The sequence below is a fragment of the Palaemon carinicauda genome, chromosome 40 (assembly GCF_036898095.1).
Source record: "Palaemon carinicauda isolate YSFRI2023 chromosome 40, ASM3689809v2, whole genome shotgun sequence".
Classification (NCBI taxonomy): domain Eukaryota; kingdom Metazoa; phylum Arthropoda; class Malacostraca; order Decapoda; family Palaemonidae; genus Palaemon; species Palaemon carinicauda.
In genome coordinates, this window is record NC_090764.1 from 67,363,122 (window position 1) to 67,384,636 (window position 21,515).

The window sequence follows — 21,515 nt, forward strand, 5'->3', positions numbered from 1 at the left end:
AACAGATCAAATTTGACCTGGAATAACTATACTCAGCTTTGAGCTTGTGCTCAGAGAATTTATGCCTCAACTGAAAAGGAGTACAATTTAATCATAAAAGAAACCCTTTCTGGTACAACTCAGGAACATAAATGGTGGTCTACCCTTAAATCTGCACTCTTTGGTGTAGATGTAACAGTTCCTCCTTTACTTAAACCAGATGGCTCAGTCTCCCACTGTCCAAAGGAAAAGCCAACCCTTTTGGCTGATGTTTTTGACAGTAAACAGAGTAATGAAAAACTTTAACTTCCTCATTCATATTTTCCTGAGGCTAAACTAACTAGGTTAGCTTTTCGATTTCATGAAATTAAAGCTCTGTTGATGGACCTTGATGCTTATAGAGGTGTAGACCCAAATGGTATTTTTCCATTGTTTTTTATAAAGACAGCAGATTTCTTAGCTCCAAAGTTATGTTATTTTGCCCAAGTTAGCAAGAAGAGGAGCTTTTAGCACTTGTTGGAGGATTGGTAATGTTACTCCTCTATGCAAATGTGTTTGTGGTATCTCAAGTCCCACTGATTACCGCCCAATTTCCATAACTCCCATATTATCTAAAGTTTTTGAGCGTCTTCTGGCAAAACGTCTTGATAGGTTTGCTGAAGGTAATCATCTATTCCCTAGTTTGCAATTTGGTTTTCATAAAGGCCTTGGAGCATGTGATGCCCTTCTTACAATCTCCAATGTTGTACAGAAATCCCTTGATTATGGTCAGGAAGTTCATATGACTGGCCTTGATTTTAGTGCTGCCTTTGACCGTGTTAATCATGAGGCCCTTATTTTCAAACTCAAACAGTTGGGAGTGGGTGGGTCGTTTCTCAGCATTATTATTGATTTTTTAAGTAATAGATCTCAAAGAGTTGTTGTTGATGGGCACCATAGTGAGTATAGGAATGTGATATCTGGTGTTCCACAGGGTAGTGTTCTTGGCCCATTACTTTTCATACTATATACACATGACATGTGGTTTGGCCTAGAAAACAAGCTTGTTGCATATGCAGATGATGCTACTCTCTTTGCATCAATTCCATCCCCTGAATATAGATCTGGGGTTGGTGAATCCCTTAATAGAGATTTAGCTAAAATTAGTGCATGGTGCAAATTATGGGGTATGAAGTTGAATCCTAATAAAACTCAAAGTATGATTGTAAGTAGGTCAAGGACGGTGGCTGGCTCTTCAACATCCGGATCTTAGTATTGATAATGTTTCTTTAAATTTGTATGACTTAAAATTTTAGGTGTGATTCTCGACAGCAAATTTACTTTTGAGAAACACATTAGGTCTGAGTCTTCTTCAATTGCACAAAAAATTGGCTTATTGAGAGTGTCTAAGATTTTCAGTGATCAGTCTATTCTGAAGAAGTTTTAATTCTTTCATTCTACCTTGTTTTGAGTATTTTTCTCCTGTCTGGTGTTCAGCTGCTGATTCTCATCTTAATTTGTTGGACAGAAACTTACGGTCTATTAAATTTCTTATTCCTGATCTAGATATTAATCTTTGGCACCGTCGTTCAATTAGTTCATTATGCATGTTGCATAAGATTTTTCATAACTCGGACCATCCTTTACATTCAGATCTCCCTGGACAATTCTATCCTGTTCGTAATACTAGGCAGACAGCTAATTCTAATAGCCAGGCCTTCTCCATCATGAGGCTCAATACTACACAGTATTCTAGAAGTTTTATTCCAGCTGTTACCAAGTCGTGGAATGATCTTCCTAATCGGGTAGTTGAATCAGTAGAACTTCAAAAGTTCAAAGTTGGAGCAAATGTTTTCATGTTGACCAGGCTGACATGAGTCTTTTTATAGTTTATATATGACATATCTGTTTTTGACGTTAATATTTTATATGGGACATATCTGTTTTGACGTTGTTACTGTTTTAGAATGATTTATTGTTAGCTTGTTCTCATCAATTATTTATTTCCTTATTTCCTTTCCTCACTGGGCTATTTTTCCCTATTGGAGCCCTTGGGCTTATAGCATCTTGCTTTTCCAACTGGGGTTGTAGCTTGGCTTGTAATAATAATAATAATTATTATTATCATAAATCAAATTCTAAATGTTCGGTGAACAATCATCACAAAGATTGGGATACCTTATTGGTCACAATTCAGCTGCAGCTGTCTTTGCCAGCAAATCTGCCTTCTCTTTTCCAGACACACCTGTGTGCCGGAACTCATCAAAATGAACTGTTATACCTCAGTCCAATAGTAAAAAGCCATTCTAATATCTTTAAAACTAAAGGTTTACTAGAATTAAAAACTTCTAACGCTTGAAGGACACTCCTTGCATCACTAAATATGGTAAAATTAACCCCCCTCTTCCAACGCTATTTTTTCAACAGTGGTTAGTATGCCATATAGTTCAGCAGTAAATATGGAAGCTGTTAGAAGAAGTGCACCTTTACAATTAAAAGCATTACTATATGCTCTAAATCCAATGCCAGCATCAGATTTGGAGCCATCAGTTTATATGAAAGTCTATCCCTTATGTTCTGCAACATATTCCATAAAAAGGGACCTGGCTTCTAAGTCATTCTTTTTAACTCAAAAATATTTACAAAAAGATACCTCTGGTAATTTCCAGACGCATTGATGATACCTTAAATAGGAGCACCTTAGTTGTAACTATATCAAGACTATCAATTATTACACCCGAAAACCATAAGGTTGAGGGGATTTTGGGTGTAACTCAAAAGTATGTTGAGTGCCTTACAAGGCTTGCAGTCTGACAGGCTAAAGACTTAGGAAGTCTTTGCAACCTAAACCAATACCGAATAATAGAAGACTTTCAGCAAAGGTCTAACTGTAATTCTCCAGTATGAACAAGGAGGCTTGGAAGAGGCGAACTTCTAAATGCACCTGTTGCCAATCGGATACCAGTATGGTGTAAAGAATTTTAAAGTTTTAATCTGTGTGGGGTGGCTGAGGAGTATATTTCACAGCTTTAACTAATTTTGGAAAAAATTAAGGCCTTGTTTAACTTCAAAACCATTTTGCGGTCTGCCTCCCCTTGATGTATGGGACAATACTTTTAAAAGATTCAGAGCCTCAAGACATTTAGGTTTACCTTCCTTTAAGTGAGGAACCCATGTAAGCCTATAATTGAATATCAAACCTAAAAATCTAGCTTCACTTACACATGGGATCCGTTGATCTTTGACATATACTGTATCTTGGTTAGGATGTACTCCCCGAATACAACAAAAATGGACAACAGTAGTTCTGCTTGTCGTAAAATTAAACAGATTTTGACGTAGGAAAAATCTATTTTTGGGCGAAATAGCCATGTCGTCCTGATAGAAGGTCCTTCCGGCAGCTTCCTACTGTATATTTCTGCGAGTGATATTACAAGAGAATTACCGTCAGGTATCACAGGGTTCTAACGCCCGGAACAACTATCCTAAGATATCGTGTATAATCAGGGACGTATCCATAGATAACCAAAGATATCTGCACTCCTAACAGACTTAACCCAGTCCAGGAATCTTAGAAGAAGGATAGATGAGGAGCCGTTAAATATCCTCTCCCCTCATAGTACTGTCCGTCTCTGATGAGCTCATTCCACGTAGCAGTGTAACTACTGTGACAAGAAGCATCCGATGAGGCAACGGGGAGGGACAACGTAACGTGTGGGCCATCAGGACGACATGGCTGAGAGTTGCAGTTTTCTCTCAACCATTGCCATTCTAGCGCTCCAGAAAATGATGTGGAGAGATCATCCACAAGTATAATTGAGAGACTATCTTGGGGAATGACAGAATATTCAATTAATAGATAGTGCAAATAGGGTTACACTTAGGACACTACCCTGGGGAACTCCTCCTTGCTGGGAACCCCTCCTTCCTGAGATTTCATTTTGAGAGCTTCCCTTACTCTCACTTGACTTGAAACATCTATGTGAAATAAATGACTGAATGAATAAAGGTAGTTCTCATAATCCCAAATTATGAATGGTTTTAAGTATACCATACCTCCATGCAGTATAATATGCCTTTAAAAAAAAATGACTACTTACATTGTGCTGTCTGGAAGCAAAGGCTTCCCAAATAGAGGACAAGTCGTATCAACACAGTCGTATAGTGCAATTTTCTAAATCCAGCCTGGATAGTTGGTAGAAAATCCTTTTCTAGGTACCTCATCAGTCTTGCATTGACCATCTTCTCCATGATCTTACATAAGCAAGAAGTCAATGCAATTGGTCGATAGTTTGCTGCTAAAAACTTATCCTTACAGGGTTTACAAAGGCTAAAATAAAGGCTAGTTCCCAAACACTTGGATAACTACTGTATGATCATGCCATATTCTATTCATAATGTTTAAAATAAATACTTTGTATCAACGGGTACATGTTTAAACATTGCATATGAAATTCCCTAGGGTCCAGGGGCTGTGTCATTACAAGTAGCAAGTGCGGAATAAAATTCTTTCTGTAAAAGGGAAATTGTATGACTCTTCCCTTCCTGTTGCAAAATTTAACACTTTTTCTTCATTGCTCCCAAACTGGTGACCAGGAGCTGCTTCACACTTGCATAAAACATTTGAGAAATGATCAGCCAGGGCATTGCTAACCTCGGTTGCTCCAGTCACATACTGATCATTCACCTTCAACACTGTTGGTGGGTTTGGGGGTGAATTTACCAGCTATCTGTTTTTACTTTCCTCCACACAGAAGATAGTGGGGTTGTTCTATTAATGGAGGAAACAAATGATACCGAAGACTGGCAACTAGCTTCTTTCATGGCACGACTGAACTTTGCTCTACATTTCTTGTATGTAATTAAATTCTCCTCAGTACGGTGTCTGCGCAATCGGGTTAAAGACGACATTGTGGCTCTGTGCAGGGTAGTTAGTTCTGAAGACCACAAGGGGACTGGTTGTTGTTTGAATAACCCTTTTGCTTTAGGAATTGAATTAACTCCTGCTGTATGAAAGGTCCCATTCAGTAAGTCTATGGCATCATCAATATTTTCAAACTGTTCTGCATTCTCTTCAATTTCGCTTAGCTCACAAAATCTATCCAAGCCCACCTTGTCAAGATTCCATTGTGGTGATCTCTGTAAAGGTGGACCACTGTTGGTGTTTATGTTTGGTGCATGATCACCAGTATGCCAATCATCTAATGTCCTCCAATCGAAGTCGAGAAGGGCAATTAGAGCTTGCAATTGAGAGGTCAATGCACGACAAGGTACCTGTCTGGACAAGAAAGTGTGTGGGCTCTATTGTGTTAAGGAGCCCAACGTCATCATTTTCTACAATTGATGATATAATATTGCCCCTTGTGTTTGCTAAAACATCACACTATAAAGGATGTCTACCAATCATATCTCCCAGTAAGAGAAAAGGTTGAGGTAGTTATTGAATCACCTCTACTAAATCATCATACTAAATGTTATCATCTGGAGGAAAGTACAGAGATCACAAGGTATATTTTCTCCCTATATCAATCTGTACAACCACTGCCATCAGGGGTGTACGAATAGACAAAGGTATTTGAGGAAAATCTCGACGAACTCGCATCAGACTTATGCCATGGCTCTCTGCTTGTTGATTATATGGTGTTCTATAACTAACATACTCTCGAGGACAAGGAGTGTTAGCATCAAGCTTGCTTTCCTGTAGACATACAATTATAGGGGGAATGCTCATGAATTAGAAGCTCAAGCTCTTCATATTTGGCTGGTAAACCCTAACATTTCCATTGCAAATTGGAGGAGAAAACTATGGATTATTTCTGGAAGACATCTTGGATGAGGTCTTCCCATTGGCAGTTTTTAATCTAACATTATTTCCAGTAGGTTTCTTTAGAGATGGTGTTGATATATTGGGTTTTACGTTGTCTTTTTCATTGTGTCCTTTCGATCTATTTATTGAAGCGGATGGTGGACCTCGACTTGAATTTCTGATGTATTCAAGTTATCTTCCGGTTCATCAGAAACATCTACAGGCAAAACATCAAATTTATTTGATGTCATAACTTTAATTTTTCTACTGGGGGGGAGGTGAGAGATGGAGGTCTCTCTCTTACGATTAATAGATGGTAAGTTTCAAGGTTTTTGTACCTTTCCCACTACAGGTGCATCAGGTAAGTTGGTTTCAAATGGAACCTCCACCAAATTAGGCAAGGACATGGCTTGAGAGAGGTTTGTACTATTTTTTGTATTAGGGGATGAAGGTTACACCGTGTACCGACTGTTCGTCCGATGTCACTTCATCCGATGATACTTCGTCCAAGTCTCTTTGTCCAATGTCTTTTTGTCCAATGGACTTTTGGTCCAACAACATTTGGTCCAATTTTAAAGTTTCAATCCATAAAAGAAAAAAGGAAAAACCCTAGCCAATTCATAACTTCCCCAATAGAAAATTAAACCTTGTAAGGACCTCTTTCTCCCCCTGTTGTTTATAATACAGTAATCAAATGGCAAACTCCAAAGTATAGGAGTGAAAATAACTAGTTAAGTAAAATTAAATGGAAGTGACTGACAATATAGAATTGAAGAAAAACTGCTCAACATAATTACTCTTGGCGGAATAAATTTTTAGCGTAGCTGATTCTTTGAGTATTAAAGATAAGAAATGTACGAAATAACAACTGAAGTGAAATTGCAAATGTGCAAAAATGCCAATAAAAGTTGATAATTTTAATAGTACCATGTAAAATAATGAAATATTTAAAAAAAAGAATTAGAATGGTTGTTTAAAATTGGTGCAAATTATATACCACATTCTTCAAAAACTGTTTTCCTCGGTGACATATCCAGTTACCATCTTTTAAGACATTTGGTGAATTTTTTTATATTGTGAACAAAAATTTGACAGATCTCCTGAAAGTATTTGAGTCATTTTACCTTTAATAAATCCTTCTTCCTTACAGGTTTTGATAAATTTCCAATGTTCAAATGTGCTCCACCCGCTGAACGTTTTATAGCAGAATAAAACCCATCTGCAGCAATATTTGTTCTGGGTGAATCTTGAATATGCTCATTAACATCCCATACACCTAATGGGAAAATAGGTGGATCTCTCCTTCGTCTCGCACCACGCCCTCTTACAACTCCCATGTAAGTCGCATCAAAGTAGGCAATTAATTCGGAAGGTATTTCGTCATCGTCTATCAATTCCTCATACTATCAATTCCTCATAGGCCTCTTCAACATCTTCAGTAGGAAGAAATGCTAATCCTGAAAAGGTCTTACTTTAAGACAGAATTCAGTGTGTTTGTTATATTTTTCTTTGAGACCTAGATCAACAATTTTTCTAATTATGGACTGCAAATCACCAAATCCCAGGGGTAACAAATGCACGAGATGCAAACTTCAATGGGCAGACCAAATCATGCAAGTAAAGTCATCTCAATACTGAGAGGGGAGATTCTGCATTGTTAGGAACCTGCAACGAGAACTGAACCAAAGGCACTCTTCTGATGTCCTGGGCCCAAATCTTGGAAGCCCAGTCTTATGGAAGTGATGCCATCTCCTTTCGCTCCTGGAGCTCAGCCGCAAAGGAGACAAGAAGAGAGGGTAACACCAAATGATATCGTAAATGAGACTTACCTCGGCGACCCCAAATGCTTGCCCATTCTCTGTTGAAAGGTATCCCTAAGAAAAATGGCATATCCTGTTTCAGATCTCTTCTGATGTCCTGGGCCCAAATCTTGGAAGCCCAATCTTATGGAAGTAATGCCATCTCCTTTCGCTCCCGGAGCTCAGCCTCAAAGGAGACAAGAAGAGAGGGTAAACCCAAATGATATCGTAAATGAGACTTACCTCGGTGACCCCAAATGCTTGCCATTCTCTGTTGAAAGGTATCCCTTAGAAAAATGGCATATCCTGTTTCAGATCTCTGTTTGCTGATCAATTTAACTGGGAGAAGCTTCAGTTGTTCCCCAAGGGAACAGACTCCCCTTGAAGTCTGAGTACTGTACTGTACTTCTGATACCAAGCCGAACAATACAGAGTCGAAGGAGGATCTGTCGTGGATGAAGGAGGGGCCCGCTTGGAGGCAGACGGCCTATGCCTGGGTTCTACAGGGTGTGGAGGATTAATTTTATTTTAATTTATTTTTTTTGTTTGCCAAATCGAGAGAGAGAGAGAGAGAGAGAGAGAGAGAGAGAGAGAGAGAGAGAGAGAGAGAGAGAGAGAGAGAGAGAGAGAGAGAGAGAGTTGTCTTGGTATTGTTACATCGAGATATTTTATTTGCTTTAGCTTTGTCATTAGAGTGAGAGAGAGAGAGAGAGGGAGAGTGTTTATTTACTTAAGTTTTGTCAAATCGCGAGAGAGAGAAAGTGTGTTTATTTGTTTTAGTTTTGTCAAATAGAGAGAGAGAGAATTTAATTTGCTTTAGTTTTGTTAGATCGCGCGTGGGCGAGAGAGTATGTGTGTTTGTGTGTGCGTGTGTGTTTGTGTGTGTTTGTGTGTGTTTGTGTGTCCGTGGTGTGCGCCGAAGAACAAGGGTAGTTAGCGAATGATTGTTTGTAGTGGGAAAGACTGTCGGTATATTTGAGGTTGTTTGTTTACCTTTTTAGCTAGGTTAGGGCTGTAATGAATGTCTTGGGCGAACGCATTGGATATTTGACTGTAGCAGGAGTCGGTTGTGATTTTTTGTTCATTGGCAGCCGGCTTTAAAGTGATTTTTCTTTTATCGGAGTAAGTACAGTTTTGTTTATTTTTGTTAGGCGCGTTCGTTAATGATAGAAAGTTTATTATTTATCTTTGATTATAGTGCGATAGTTAAGTTAGTTAGGAGTGTTCGTAAGTTTTTCTTTTTTATCTTGGCAGGCTGTGATTCCTCCTTTGGAGAGACTTAAATTTTTGGAAAGTGGATATATTGTTGATGACCTGGCCTGTATTAGATTGTATTAAGACTGCTCTTGGATTACGCAACCGTTGATGACCTGGACTACGATTAGGATTACGATTTGATTGCACTTAACGATTCTCTTGATTTTGATGCCATAATGACCCAGCCCGTTTGAAGGATTTTCCGTTTGGATCACCGATAATAAGGATTGTGATGATGATGATGATGATTAATGCAATTATGAAATAACATTTGTCAGTGTTACGGTAGCTAGAGAGCTGTGGTTGGGCTGTAAAAGGACTGTTGGCCCTTGTGTGGACAAAGACGTTCACACGTAAACAAATATTGGTTTTGGTGTGTGGGATAATTTTAAGTCCGTTAGGGTTTCTGCGGGTTATATGAATGGTGCTTTTGGTTATTATATATTATGTTATTTTGTGTTGAGTTTTTGATTAGTTTTAAGAGTTGATAATTTAAATGTGGATGGTTATTGATTTAGTTTTAAGTTTTGAGAAATATAGTTTTAAGGTCATGTTTTGTTTTTGTTGCCCTTCAGTCTAAGAGTCCAGTTTATGATAACGTCAGGGGAAAGGTTGTGTAGAGGAGACATTTGTCAGTTAGTGTGATCAAGGGTGTGGGGGTTGTTTTGCAACATCCCGCCACAAGGGGGCAGGGGCTTCTTTGAAAACCCAACTGCCTAGGAGGCCAACCACCATCAGCCGAGAAAGGAGCCACTGATGCATTGCAACAGCGTCGAAAACTGCAGGATTCATGGCTTTTACGAGGTATAACCATAGTACAGTAATACTTCGAGATACGAGCTTAATGTGTTCCGGGACCCGAGCTCGTATGTCAATTTGCTCGTATCTAGGATCAATTTTTTCCATATAAAATAACTAAAAAAAAAAATTCATCCGTTCGCACCCTCTGAAAAAAACATCTAAAAACAGTATATTACAGTGGAAAAACATGTTTTTAATTGTTCTAATTCACAACATACGCTCACAAAATAACAAATACCTACGTACTGGTTATGATCTGCAATAAAATGTGACATTATTATGGTGTTCTTACCTTCGAGACAGACGGTAGCGGCTAACGGCGGTTTGTGCGGAGGAGGAGGGAGAGAGAGGAGAGACACCTGATGGCAACACGTTCGGTACGCTACACTTTTGTAACGCTACGTAACAAACTTTAAAATTAACTTAAATGAAATTAGCTTACTGTACACACACTTAAAAATAAATGTTAACCCTACGTTACATTAAACTTAATTCTAATTTTGTTTTAATTTTCATTTTTTTACTTTTCTTCTTCCGGCTTGGCTCTTTTTGCCTCGCTTTTTGACTCGCTCTCACCTTCACTTTTTGCCGGCCTTTTTAAAAGGAACCTATCTCGGGATGTTTGCTTTTGTCACCCCTTCAAAATGTTACGAAAATGACGTACGCAAGTGTTGTCACAAAAGGCTAACGCACGACCACATGCCAAATTGTCCGGGTGACTTTTCCATAAAATCAGAAAACTCCCACTTTGCTAACATGTCTCTGATTTCCTTCTTTATAGCATCCTTCTGCTTGAGGATGGTACATATTGTTGATGTACTCCTCTCATATTGGCGAGCCAGCTCAGTCACTCATACACCACTCATGTTTTTTTTATTATTTCATACTTTATCTCGATTGTCATCATACGCTTTTCCTTTTCACTACCCTTGTTTGCACTCGCTTGCTTTGGACCCATTGCTCTTTCACTTAATTTTGTACTGATTAATGCAAAAAACTTAAAAAATGCAAACACTACGGCCGATGCTCAGATATAACTTTATGCGACAGAGATCCTACGGGAAAGAGCGAGTGATGCTGTGCTTGTGAACAGCCTCTCGCATACTCGGCCACCTAGTGGCCACATAGGGAACAGTCTCATATCCTCATATTTCAAATTTGTCTATCTCGGGGCAAAAATTTGCTTGAAACTTTCCTCGTATCTCAAATTTCTTGTATGTTGGGACACTTATGTCGAGGTATTACTGTACATCCTTTGTGAATGAAGGGACGTCTGTAGGTTCTCTAAGGGGTGATAATGATCACTCACTTCTCTTTACGAGCATGTGCGCGCCCATGAAGTAGCGCACGCAGCTGATGAAGTGATCAGACCTTTGTCGGCAGTAAGAGCTTGCAGGCAGGTGGGATTAAAGCATGTGCATCAAAGCGCAACTCCACTGTCCCTAAGGAAATAATCGTTCGGCAGATAATTGCTAATGAATGAATGAATGATTTAAAGTTTTCAGGCATCCTGACATCTAAGGTCATTGACGCCGGTAACATTTAATTTATGTATACAAAAATAAAAAATGAAATAAAATAAAAAATTAAAGAGTATTCAATTAAAATCATAAAAATTGAATGTCATAAAAGTTAAATATTTTTCAGAAGACCTGCTTCTGAAAGAAATCTAAAAATGCCACTTGCATGGTAGGACACATCATTTCCAAGAATCTTGGCAAGGATGAACCTGCCACCCTCACCTCGAGCCTCAAACAAATATCTATTCCGCAAGTTGTTATAATTGGGGCATTCGGTCAACAAATGCCTTACTGTTAGAGGTACTAAACAGTTGTCACAATACGGTTGGTGTTGGCCCTTCAGCAGAAACTCATGTGTCAACCGAGTGTGACCAATACGGAGACGACAAAGAGACGTCTCCCATTTTCGGGGCATCATATTATACCTCCAAGGAGATATGTCATTTGTTACTTCCCTCATTTTATTGCCATCTTGACTATCCCATTGCTGTTGCCATTTATTGCAAACCAATTTCTTGATGTCAGGTAAGAAATCATTACAGGGAATGGGATACCTTCTTGGCAGCAACTCGGATGCAGCCTCCTTAGCCAGTGAATCTGCCTTCTCAATCCCGGATACACCTACATGTGCTGGAACCCAACAAAATTGAACGGTTATACCTCTCCGTCCAATAAGGAAGAGCCATTCTAAAATCTTTAAAACTAGAGGGTTATTAGAATTAAAAACTTCCATAGCTTGAAGGACACTCCTTGCATCACTAAAAATTGTAAAATTACCCTCCTTCTCCAACGCTATTTTCTCAATAGCGGTTAATATGCCATACAGTTCGGCAGTAAATATGGAAGCGGTCAGAGGAAGTGCACCTCTACAATTAAAACCATTACTATGTACTCCAAATCCAACGCCAGCATCAGATTAGGAGCCATCAGTATAGATAAAAGTTGATCCTCTATGTTCTTTAACATGTTCATTAAAAAGAGACCTGGCTTCTAGGTCTGACATATTCTTCTTATCTCCAATAAAATATTTACAAAAAGATATCTCTGGTAACTTCTATGGAGGCGTTGATGATACCTTGAATGGAAGTACCTTATTTCTAATTATATCCAGACTATTTAATAATCGTTTCACCCAAAAGCCATAAGGTTGAGGAGATTTTGGGTGCAACTCAAAGTATGATGCGTGTCTTACAAGGCTTGCAGTCTGAAAGGCTAGAGTGTTAGGGAGTCTTTGCAATCTAAACCAATACCGAAGAATGGAAGACATTCGGTAAAGGTCTAGAGGTAACTCTCCAGCATCAACAAGGAGACTTGGGATAGGCGAGGTTTTAAAAGCTCCAGTAGACAATCTAATACCTGCATGATGTATCGAGTCTAATATTTTTAACCGGCTTGGGGTGGCTGAAGAATATACCTCACAACCATAACTAATTTTGGAAAAAATCAAGGCCTTGTATAATTTTAAAATAGTATTGCGGTCTGCCCCCCATGATGTATGGGACAATACTTTTAAGATATTCAGAGCTTCAACACATTTAGCTTTTAGCGCTTTTAGGTGAGAAACCCATGTAAGTCTACAGTCAAATATCAAACCTAAAAATTTGGTTTCCGGTACACATGGTATCCGTTGACCTTTAATGTATATATCCGGGTCTGGATGTACTCCCCGGATACGACAAAAATGGACAATGGTAGTTTTACTTGTCGAGAACTTAAATCCATTCATGTCAGCCCACTGGATAATTCTATCAATAGAGAGTTGGATTTTTCTCTCAACCATTGCCATTCTAGTGCCAGCAAATGATATTGAGAGATCATCCACAAATAATGTTGAGAGAACATCCTGGGGAATGGCTGAGGATATCCCATTAATTGCTAGTGCAAAAAGGGTTACACTCAGCACACTACCCTGAGGAACTCCTTCTTCCGGGCACTTACACTGATAGAGTTTCCCCCACTTTCACTTGAAAAACTCTACGTGAAAGAAATGCCTGAATAAATAGTGGCAGCTCTCCTCTCAATCCCAATTCATGAATGGTTTTAAGAATACCATATCTCCATGTGGTATCATATGCCTTTTCAAGGTCAAAAAATACTGTAACATGGTGCTGTTTGGAAGCAAAGGCTTCACAAATAGAAGACTCAAGTCATATCAACTCATCAGTCGTTGAGTGCATTTTTCGGAATCCACATTGAATCGGTGATAAAATACCTTTCTTTTCAAGGTACCATATCAGCCTTGCATTGACCATCTTCTCCATGATTTTACATAAACAAGATGTCAATGCAATAGAACGATAGTTTGCTGCTAAAAACTTGTCTTTACCGGGTTTTAAAAAGGCTAAAATAATGGCTAGTTCCCAAACACTTGGGTAACTATGATCATGCCATATTCTATTAATAATGCTTAAAATAAATAGCTTTGTATTAAAATGTACATGTTTAATCATTGCATATGGAATTCCATCGGGTCCAGGGGCTGTATCGTTGCAATGAGCAAGTGCGGAATCAAATTCTCTTTCAGTGAAAGGAGAATTATACGACTCTTCCCTTCTTGTTGCAAAATTTAAAATTTTCTTTTCTTCAGTGCTCCTATAGGCTACTGGTGACCAGGGGCTCCTTCACACTTGCTGGATACATTTGAAAAATGATTAGCCAGGGCATTGCTAACTTCATTTGCTTCAGTTACATACTGGCCATTCACCTTCAACACTGGTGGTGGGTTGGGGGTGAATTTGCCAGCTATCTTTTTTACTTTCCTCCACACAGAAGATGGTGGTGTTCTACTGTTAATGGAGGAAACAAAAGACATCCATGACTAGCGCCTTGCTTCTTTCATGGCACGACGGAACTGTGCTCTACATTTCTTGTACATAGTTAAATTCTCATCAGTTCTGCGTCTACGCAATCGTGTTAAGAGATCTTCTTGTGGCTCTGTGGAGCGCAGTTAGTTCTGAAGACCACCACGGGACTGGTCGTCGTTTGAATAACCCTGTTGTTTTGGGAATTGAATTGACTCCTGCTGTATGAAGAGTTCCATTCAGTAGGTCTATGGCATCATCAACACTTTCAAACTGTTCTGCTCTCCCTTCGATTTCACTTAGCTCGGAAAATTTAACCCAGTCTGCCTTGTCTAGATTCCAACGTGGCGATCTTTGCAAAGGCGGACCCTTGTTGGTGTTTATAATGATTGGTGCATGATCAGTAGTATGCCAATCATCTAATGTCCTCCAATCAAAATCAAGAAGGCAGTTAGAGCTTGCAATTGAAAGGTCAATGCATGACAAAGTATCTGTCTGAACATGAAAGTGTGTGGGCTCTCCTGTATTAAGGAGTCCCGCATCCTCATTCTCCACAATTGATGAGATAATATTGCCCCTTGTGTTGGCCAAAACATCACCCCATAAAGGATGTCTACCATTCATATCTCCCAGTAAGAGAAAAGGTTGAGGGAGTTGTTGAATGACCTCTGCTAAATCATCATATAAACTATTATCATTTGGAGGTAAGTACAGAGAGCATATTGTATATTTTCTCCCTATATCAATTTGTACAACAACTGCCTGCAGGGTTGTACGTATAGACATGGGTATTTGGGGAACATCTCGACGAATGTACAAGAGACTTCCGCCATGGCTCCCTACTCCGTGATCATAAGGTGTCCTATAACTAATATATTTGCGAGGACAAGGGGTATTAGCATCAAGCTTGCTCTCCTGGAGACATACAATTATGGGGGAATGCTCGTGAATTAAGAGCTTAAGTTCTTCATATTTGGCCCTCAAACCCTGACAATTCCATTGCAAGATTGAGGAGAAAACTATGGATTATTTCGGGAAGACATCTTGGATGAGGTCTTCCCATTAGCAGTTTTTAATCTAACATTATTACCAGTAGGTTTCTTCAGAGATGGTCTTGTTATGTTGGGTTTTACGTTGGTGTTTTTCTTTGTATCTTTTTTATCTATTTGTTGAGGGGGATGGTGGACCTCAACTTGAATTTCTGATTTATTTAAATTATCTTCTGGTTGATCGGCAACATCAACAGACAAAACAACATATTTATTTGATGTCATAATTCTAGTATTTCTTATGGAAGGGGGTGAGAGAGATGGAGGTCTCTCTCTTTTACGCTTAGTAGGTTGTGAGTTACCAGGTTTTTGTACCTTCCCCACTACAGGTACACCTGATAACTTGGTGTCAGGTGGAATCTCCATTAAATCAGGCAAGGATATGGCCTGGGAGAGGTTAGTACTATCCTTTGTAATGGGGGACAAAGGTTTGATAGTGGTGGGCAATGTCTTGGTTGATACTCAATGATAAATCTTTAGGAGGAGATGTTCTTGTCTTATGCAGCACTTTATCAATAGATGGTGAATTCCTTTTTCGAGAACTACCTACAGTAGTAGGTGGGTGAGATGATTCCCGAGGAACTTTTTCTCCTGTTTTTAATGTCTTTGCATAAGTATTAGATTTATTTAATAATCTCTTGGCATGCCCCACGCTTACATGTTCAATAATTGATTTATTGAGGGCAGCCTCTTCTAACTTATAAAACTGGCAGCTCCTATCATTAGATTTATGATTAGAGTTGCAGTTTAAGCACCTTGCCTCAAATGTACATTCCCCATGGTAAATATTGGAGCAAGTATTACAAATTCTTTCACTATTGCAAACTTTGGAAGGATGTCCAAATTTAAAGCAATTAAAACATTGCAGTGGCTTTTACTTGAAAGGTTGAACTCTGATCCTTTCGTTTTCTATGTCTATGTGGGAAAGTACATCGGTATCCTGGAAAGTAAGAACAATCATTGATGTTCCAGGTACTTTATGTACTTTCCACACTGATAGAGGACACAATATCTCCTCTTCAGTAAATTCATACAGATCCCTATTAAAAACCACTCCCCTTCCATAGCTAAAGTTTAGATGGGGTTTGATGTCCAATTTTATATCATCATTTACTGTCTTCAAATTGGACAGTATAACAGACTGTGTGTATGACTTGGCCTTTATCAAGTAACTTTTCTTACCGAATCGAGATATATCTCCAGGTGCGATCGTACCTACCTTCCTCTGAAGAAATTTGCAGACCTTGAAATAATTTTCCGTACCTCCTACAGATTGAGCAAGAAGCCACATTGGTGGTTTTGGCTTTCTTTGGGATGGCATATCTGCCTCTATATCTTTATCAGCCCAGTCTGCTGGTCTGTAGACATCCAGATCTTTAGGTGCCCCATCACACAGAGCACCCTTAACACTCATATTACCTACTTTAATATCAACAATATTACGGCTTGCATTAAATGCTTCCTCATGACAATTAAATGATAACCAAGATTCCCAATTATCATCTTGAAGTTTCATTCTAATTTCTTTTATTAATCCATAACACTCAAATATTTTATGTAGCATATCATAATTAGTTTCTAATGGGATTTGGGTAATGTGCAGGACATTCAATTTTCCTGTGTTGCCCAAATTACCCTTTTTCCGAGTGTTTAAAGAATAGTCCTTTTTAGTTCCTACGTCGTCAACGGAGTTTTCTTTAAATGAATTGCCAGAGGTCGTCAACAGTGCCGGGGGCGAGTCAGCATATCCAGGGGAGGTGGGGTCATTTTCACAAGAATCCATCATAAAAAAGAAGAGAAAAGAGTGATTTTTGAAGTTTGATTTACCTGCTTGAGAACATTAAGGCATCACATGTTGGGAAGGAAATTTACACTCTCCACTACCGGCACAGTGAGAGTATACTTCCCAGATGGTCCACTCCATACCCTACCCGAAGGATAGCATCAAAACAGATATAGAGGCACAGGTGTAAGCTGAACCCGCCTGTTAGGACAGACCAAGAAACTATGGAATCATCCTCCCCATATCTGTAATGACGGGCTTCCGGCCAAAAGCCGAGAGTCCTACCCCAAGCGTTGGATCCCCCTGGATTCCGAAGACCCAACACTTGAGAATAGTTCCGCCAAAAAGGTCCAAACCATCTTCGGGATGGCTGAGATCATCCAATACTCTCACATATAGCTTTGAGCACAAACACCTCCCAACCGTGACACCTTTCCCATTCATCAAAGCAGGCAGCAATACCGGATGTAGAAACATCCGCCCAAGTGGCAATAACAGATGTAGAAACATCCATGCCATAAAAAGAGAAAAAAAAAATAATAAACACATATATATGTAAACATATACACATACATATGGGAAATTTTACTCATAGGGTTGGGACAGCAACATGAAGGAAAGTTTATATTAGGAGAAGGTTGAAGCAATATAAAGAGGAAGAAAAAGATAATTAAGAGAAATTTAGATTCGAACTGGGGGAGCAATTTCCCCAAGTTCGAGAGCCCTCTTGCCCGTCACCAAGTTTCAGCACGGGAATAGAATGCCGTGCTGAAGCTCAATGACTTCATCAAGGCATTCTCTCATTAAGAGGGAGATAATTGCTAAAATACTAAAAGTTCGTGAGATGTCTTGTGTGCTCCTGAAGCAGGGCGCATGTGCTCAAGTGGATACAAGGCAGGCAAGGAGGATTGTCTGTAAAAGCATACAGTACTCGCGAAATAAGAAAATCAGCCGATGCTTCCCTCGAAGGGATAAATGCCTGAGGAAGGGCCAGGGATAACCTATCTCGAGAGGCTCGCAGAGACTGGTTGTGCCTTAGAGGCACGGAAAAGAGAGGCTGTTACTACAGGGAGTCGACAGCCACAATCACTGAAGTGCTCCGAAGAGCTCTGCTCCAAAGGGCTGAGGCAAGGTACTAACTAATCAGGTACCTACCTCTGAGGTACTCTAGGGAGATCTCACTCAAGCAAGGAAGCCCTCTCACCTTGGCGAGGAGGGAGACCTGTGAGTTAGGAAAATCCAAGTCCTTCCTGCTGAGTAAATTCAACATGCTGCACCCTGGCAAGCACTCCAAGGAGAACCTGCCCACAACTCCTCTACGCGAGAAGTTGCAAAAGTCACTTACGCAAAGGGCCCCGAGACCTTCTGGAAGGAGCACCACTCCAGAGGCTCGAAGGTGGGGGGGGGGGGGCAGGCCCCAGCAGAGGAGGGATGGAGAAGCATGTTTCCCCTTATGAGCATCCTCAGTATGCTAAGCACTCCAAGCTGGCTCAGCAAGCTCAGCAGGCCCACTCAACCTGAAGAGATTGTGGACCTAGCAGGGACTCCAAGGAGAAACTGCCAGCAACTCCTCAGGAGGTGAGACATTATGGAGGTTGCCTCTGCAAGGAGCGAGAGACCTTCTGGAGGGACTTCTACTCAAAAGGATTGAGGGGAAAGGACGAGGCTAGGCCCCTGTGGAGGCAGGATGGAGATTTATCACCTACTGAGCAAGCTCAGCCGGCATGCTCACCCCTGAGCGGTCACAGGCCTGGCAGGACTCCAAGGAAGACCTGTCAGCAACCCCTCCAGAGGAAAGGAGTTGCGGTGGATGGTTCAGCTAGGGGAACGAGACCTCCTGGAGAAAACACCACTCCAGTGGCTCAGGGGGAAGGCCGTATCCAACCCCTATAGAGGCAAATGTGCAATCCCGCTGTGACCAACGCTGCAGCCCCTCCAAGCCAATCCTTGGGGGGGGGGGGGCTGAAACCCAAAGAAAGGCCAAAGCTGATGCAAGCATCAATGATAGACACTCCCCTGCAATTGTGGACCCTGCTGCTTTGCTAGGGGAATCAGCTGTGTCTCCAAAACTAAGGGTTATCCGGGGTCAAACGATCGACACTCTTGCTCGTTTGTCCTCTGAAGAAGACAGAATGCTGCAGAGTCCGTGGGGGGAGAGAGCACCAGAGAAAATAGTTGAAATTTCTTTGCCTTTGAGAAGACCCCAAGGGAGAAGAACTCCTTTTAGACTTCTGTCACCTACTGACCCGCTCACCTGAAAATAATTTTGTTTACAGCCTGTATAATTAGGACACTCCACCAAGCCAATAACAAAAGTGGATCAATATATTAGGCGAGTGCATGAGTGGGGTGGCTGGTCTACCCGCTCCTGACTAGTGGCAGGTTGTTTACCTGGCGTAAAAAGTTTACAGCTAGTTTCCAGCTGCACCAAAACAAAACCCTATTAAAGAGTGAAAGGTTTGTATTTCTGTAGGAATAAATTTTAATCTTTAGCCAGGTAGTGAGAACATGGAAGGAGACATCTGTCTTTAACCACGGCTGACATCAAAGAGAAGAAGGTACGAGTGAACGGGTGTATGCTTTGCCCTGCTACCACTGGTAAAAACTGGAATGGTTGTTGAAACCTCATTTCTATGTTTTATAGCCGTATGCCAGCTTGTACTGTTATCTTCTATGTAAAGAATGCAAGGCTTGTATTTTGTGTAGGAACAAATATACTTCAGTTAATTCAAACCATTTCTAAATATGAGGGATGTTTTCTGCACCACCATTAGATCCCATATAAGGTACATATACACTAGCTCAATCTTACAATGTCGCCTTCACAATAGCATTAACAGAAACCTTAGAAAGTTTATTAATACAAAAAAAAAAAAATGATCTGGGAGATACACTACAATACTCAATTCACAAAATGATCTCGCTTTCCCTCATACATGGCTCCCACTAAAATCAATAAAATTAATCAGCTCATGCTTGGATCCAAGGTTCCACAACCACACAACACAAAACACCAGTTTAATTTACCCCTGCGCTGATAACAGTATAAACCAGCTTGTATGTCACATTATGTCCATATTTCACATGACTGGCTTTTGCTTGAAATAATATTTATATTATTGCCAAGAGTAAGTTAAGTCACAAAAATCTCATCACTTACCACCTGACCACATTTGCAGTGTCATTTCCACTATCTTTACAAATGTGGCATCTCGAACATGAGATATTGCATTTCTAGGCCATGCCATTTTTAAGCACAGGGCTGGCTCCACCTCCACTATGTCTTGGCTCTTGATATATCAACCCTTTAGGTTATTCAATCCAGTTAATTAAGGAGCCTTAATGTGGGTAAGCAGTGATGACAGTCTGAAATAAGAGAATTTTTTGAGATCGATTAGATGGGCAAATGAGAAGTTGAATAAAATGACAAATTCGTAGATAATTTGTATTTTTCCTAACCATACAAACCTCAGCTATTTAAATAGGGTATTACTTTCAGCGTAGCTGAAATGACGAGCCATTAGAATTTTAACGAGGGTTTACTACCCCCTCGCTAGCTAGCGAGGGGGAAGGGGAGGGGTAGCTAGCTACCCCTCCCCCCTCACACACCAGTGAACTAGTTCACTTTGCTTAGAGGTAGGACTTCCCGGGGGACAAGGCTGGCGGGCAAGTTTGATTAAATAGCTAAGGTTTGTATGGTTAGGAAAAATACAAATTATCTACGAATTTGTCATTTGTTCCGTAACCGAAATACAAACCACGCTATTTAAATAGGGTGACTTAATCCTTAGGAAAGATGGTAAGTCCCAGCCATTACTGGCTTTTGGCTTTGCCAGGGGACTCAGTATCTGAGTGTGTAGAGCTCGAGATAAGGAGTCCCTGCACCTCGCAAGTACCTTGCTCTGCAAGGACCGTGGCCTACGTAAGCGTGTGTGTGAAGGAATGAAGTGTGACTCGTCCTAGGATGTTGACCTGGAGTCCATTAGATGGAATTCTAGGTTAGGACGTTCCCAATACCACCTCGTAAGGGTATGGGGGACGCGACCGTATTATCTTAATACTAGGAACACAAGGAAGCATGGTTTACCTGCAGTGGTTTGAGGTCAGCTGTGCAGAGAACCCAGGATGCTGCTTTCCCCAAGAGAGGGGAGGATGAAGAAAAGAATAAGGGCCAGGCATATCTTTTCATTCATGCAGACTAAAACCAGGTAACAATGCCCTCAACCTTCTGCTGCTTGTCCATTAAGGAGCCTGAGGTTTAAACCAGCTGCTGTGCAGCCACCACAGGGCCGATAGAGAACATATCGAACATCCTGTGGGTCACGTCCTACAGGTTGTGGCCTGTGAAGGTCGTTTGACGCTTCCAAACCCCTGCTTGTAGAACCTGCGTCACTGAGTAGTTTCTCTTGAATGCCAAGGACGAAGCGATGCCTCTGACATCATGTGCTCTAGGGCGACGTGACGGAGGAGGGTCTGGATTCAGGGAATGGCGGATGACCCTGCGAATCCATGCTGAGATAGTGTTCTTAGTGACCCTCCTCTTTGTCCTTCCTGTGCTCACAAACAATGCTTGCACTCGAGGACGAATTGCAGCTGTTCTCTTAAGATAGAGCCTCAGACTCCTTACTGGGCACAGTAGGAGATGGTCTGGGTCATCTGTTACAGAACGGAGATTCGAAAACCGGAAAGATTCGAACCGGGGGTGCACTCCTGGATTTCGAGTCTTAGCCACAAACTCAGG

The 21,515-nt window shown here is 40.6% G+C and overlaps 1 long non-coding RNA gene across 1 annotated transcript in view; it reads right to left on the reverse strand.

The window, feature by feature from the left end:
• LOC137631842 (uncharacterized) overlaps positions 1-20,140 on the reverse strand; it is a 265,710-nt gene extending 245,570 nt beyond the window's left edge. Inside the window, exon 1 of the long non-coding RNA XR_011041952.1 lies at positions 19,935-20,140. This is a non-coding gene — a long non-coding RNA (uncharacterized lncRNA). The remainder of the gene's footprint in view (positions 1-19,934) is intronic.
• Positions 20,141-21,515: the final 1,375 nt, after the last annotated feature.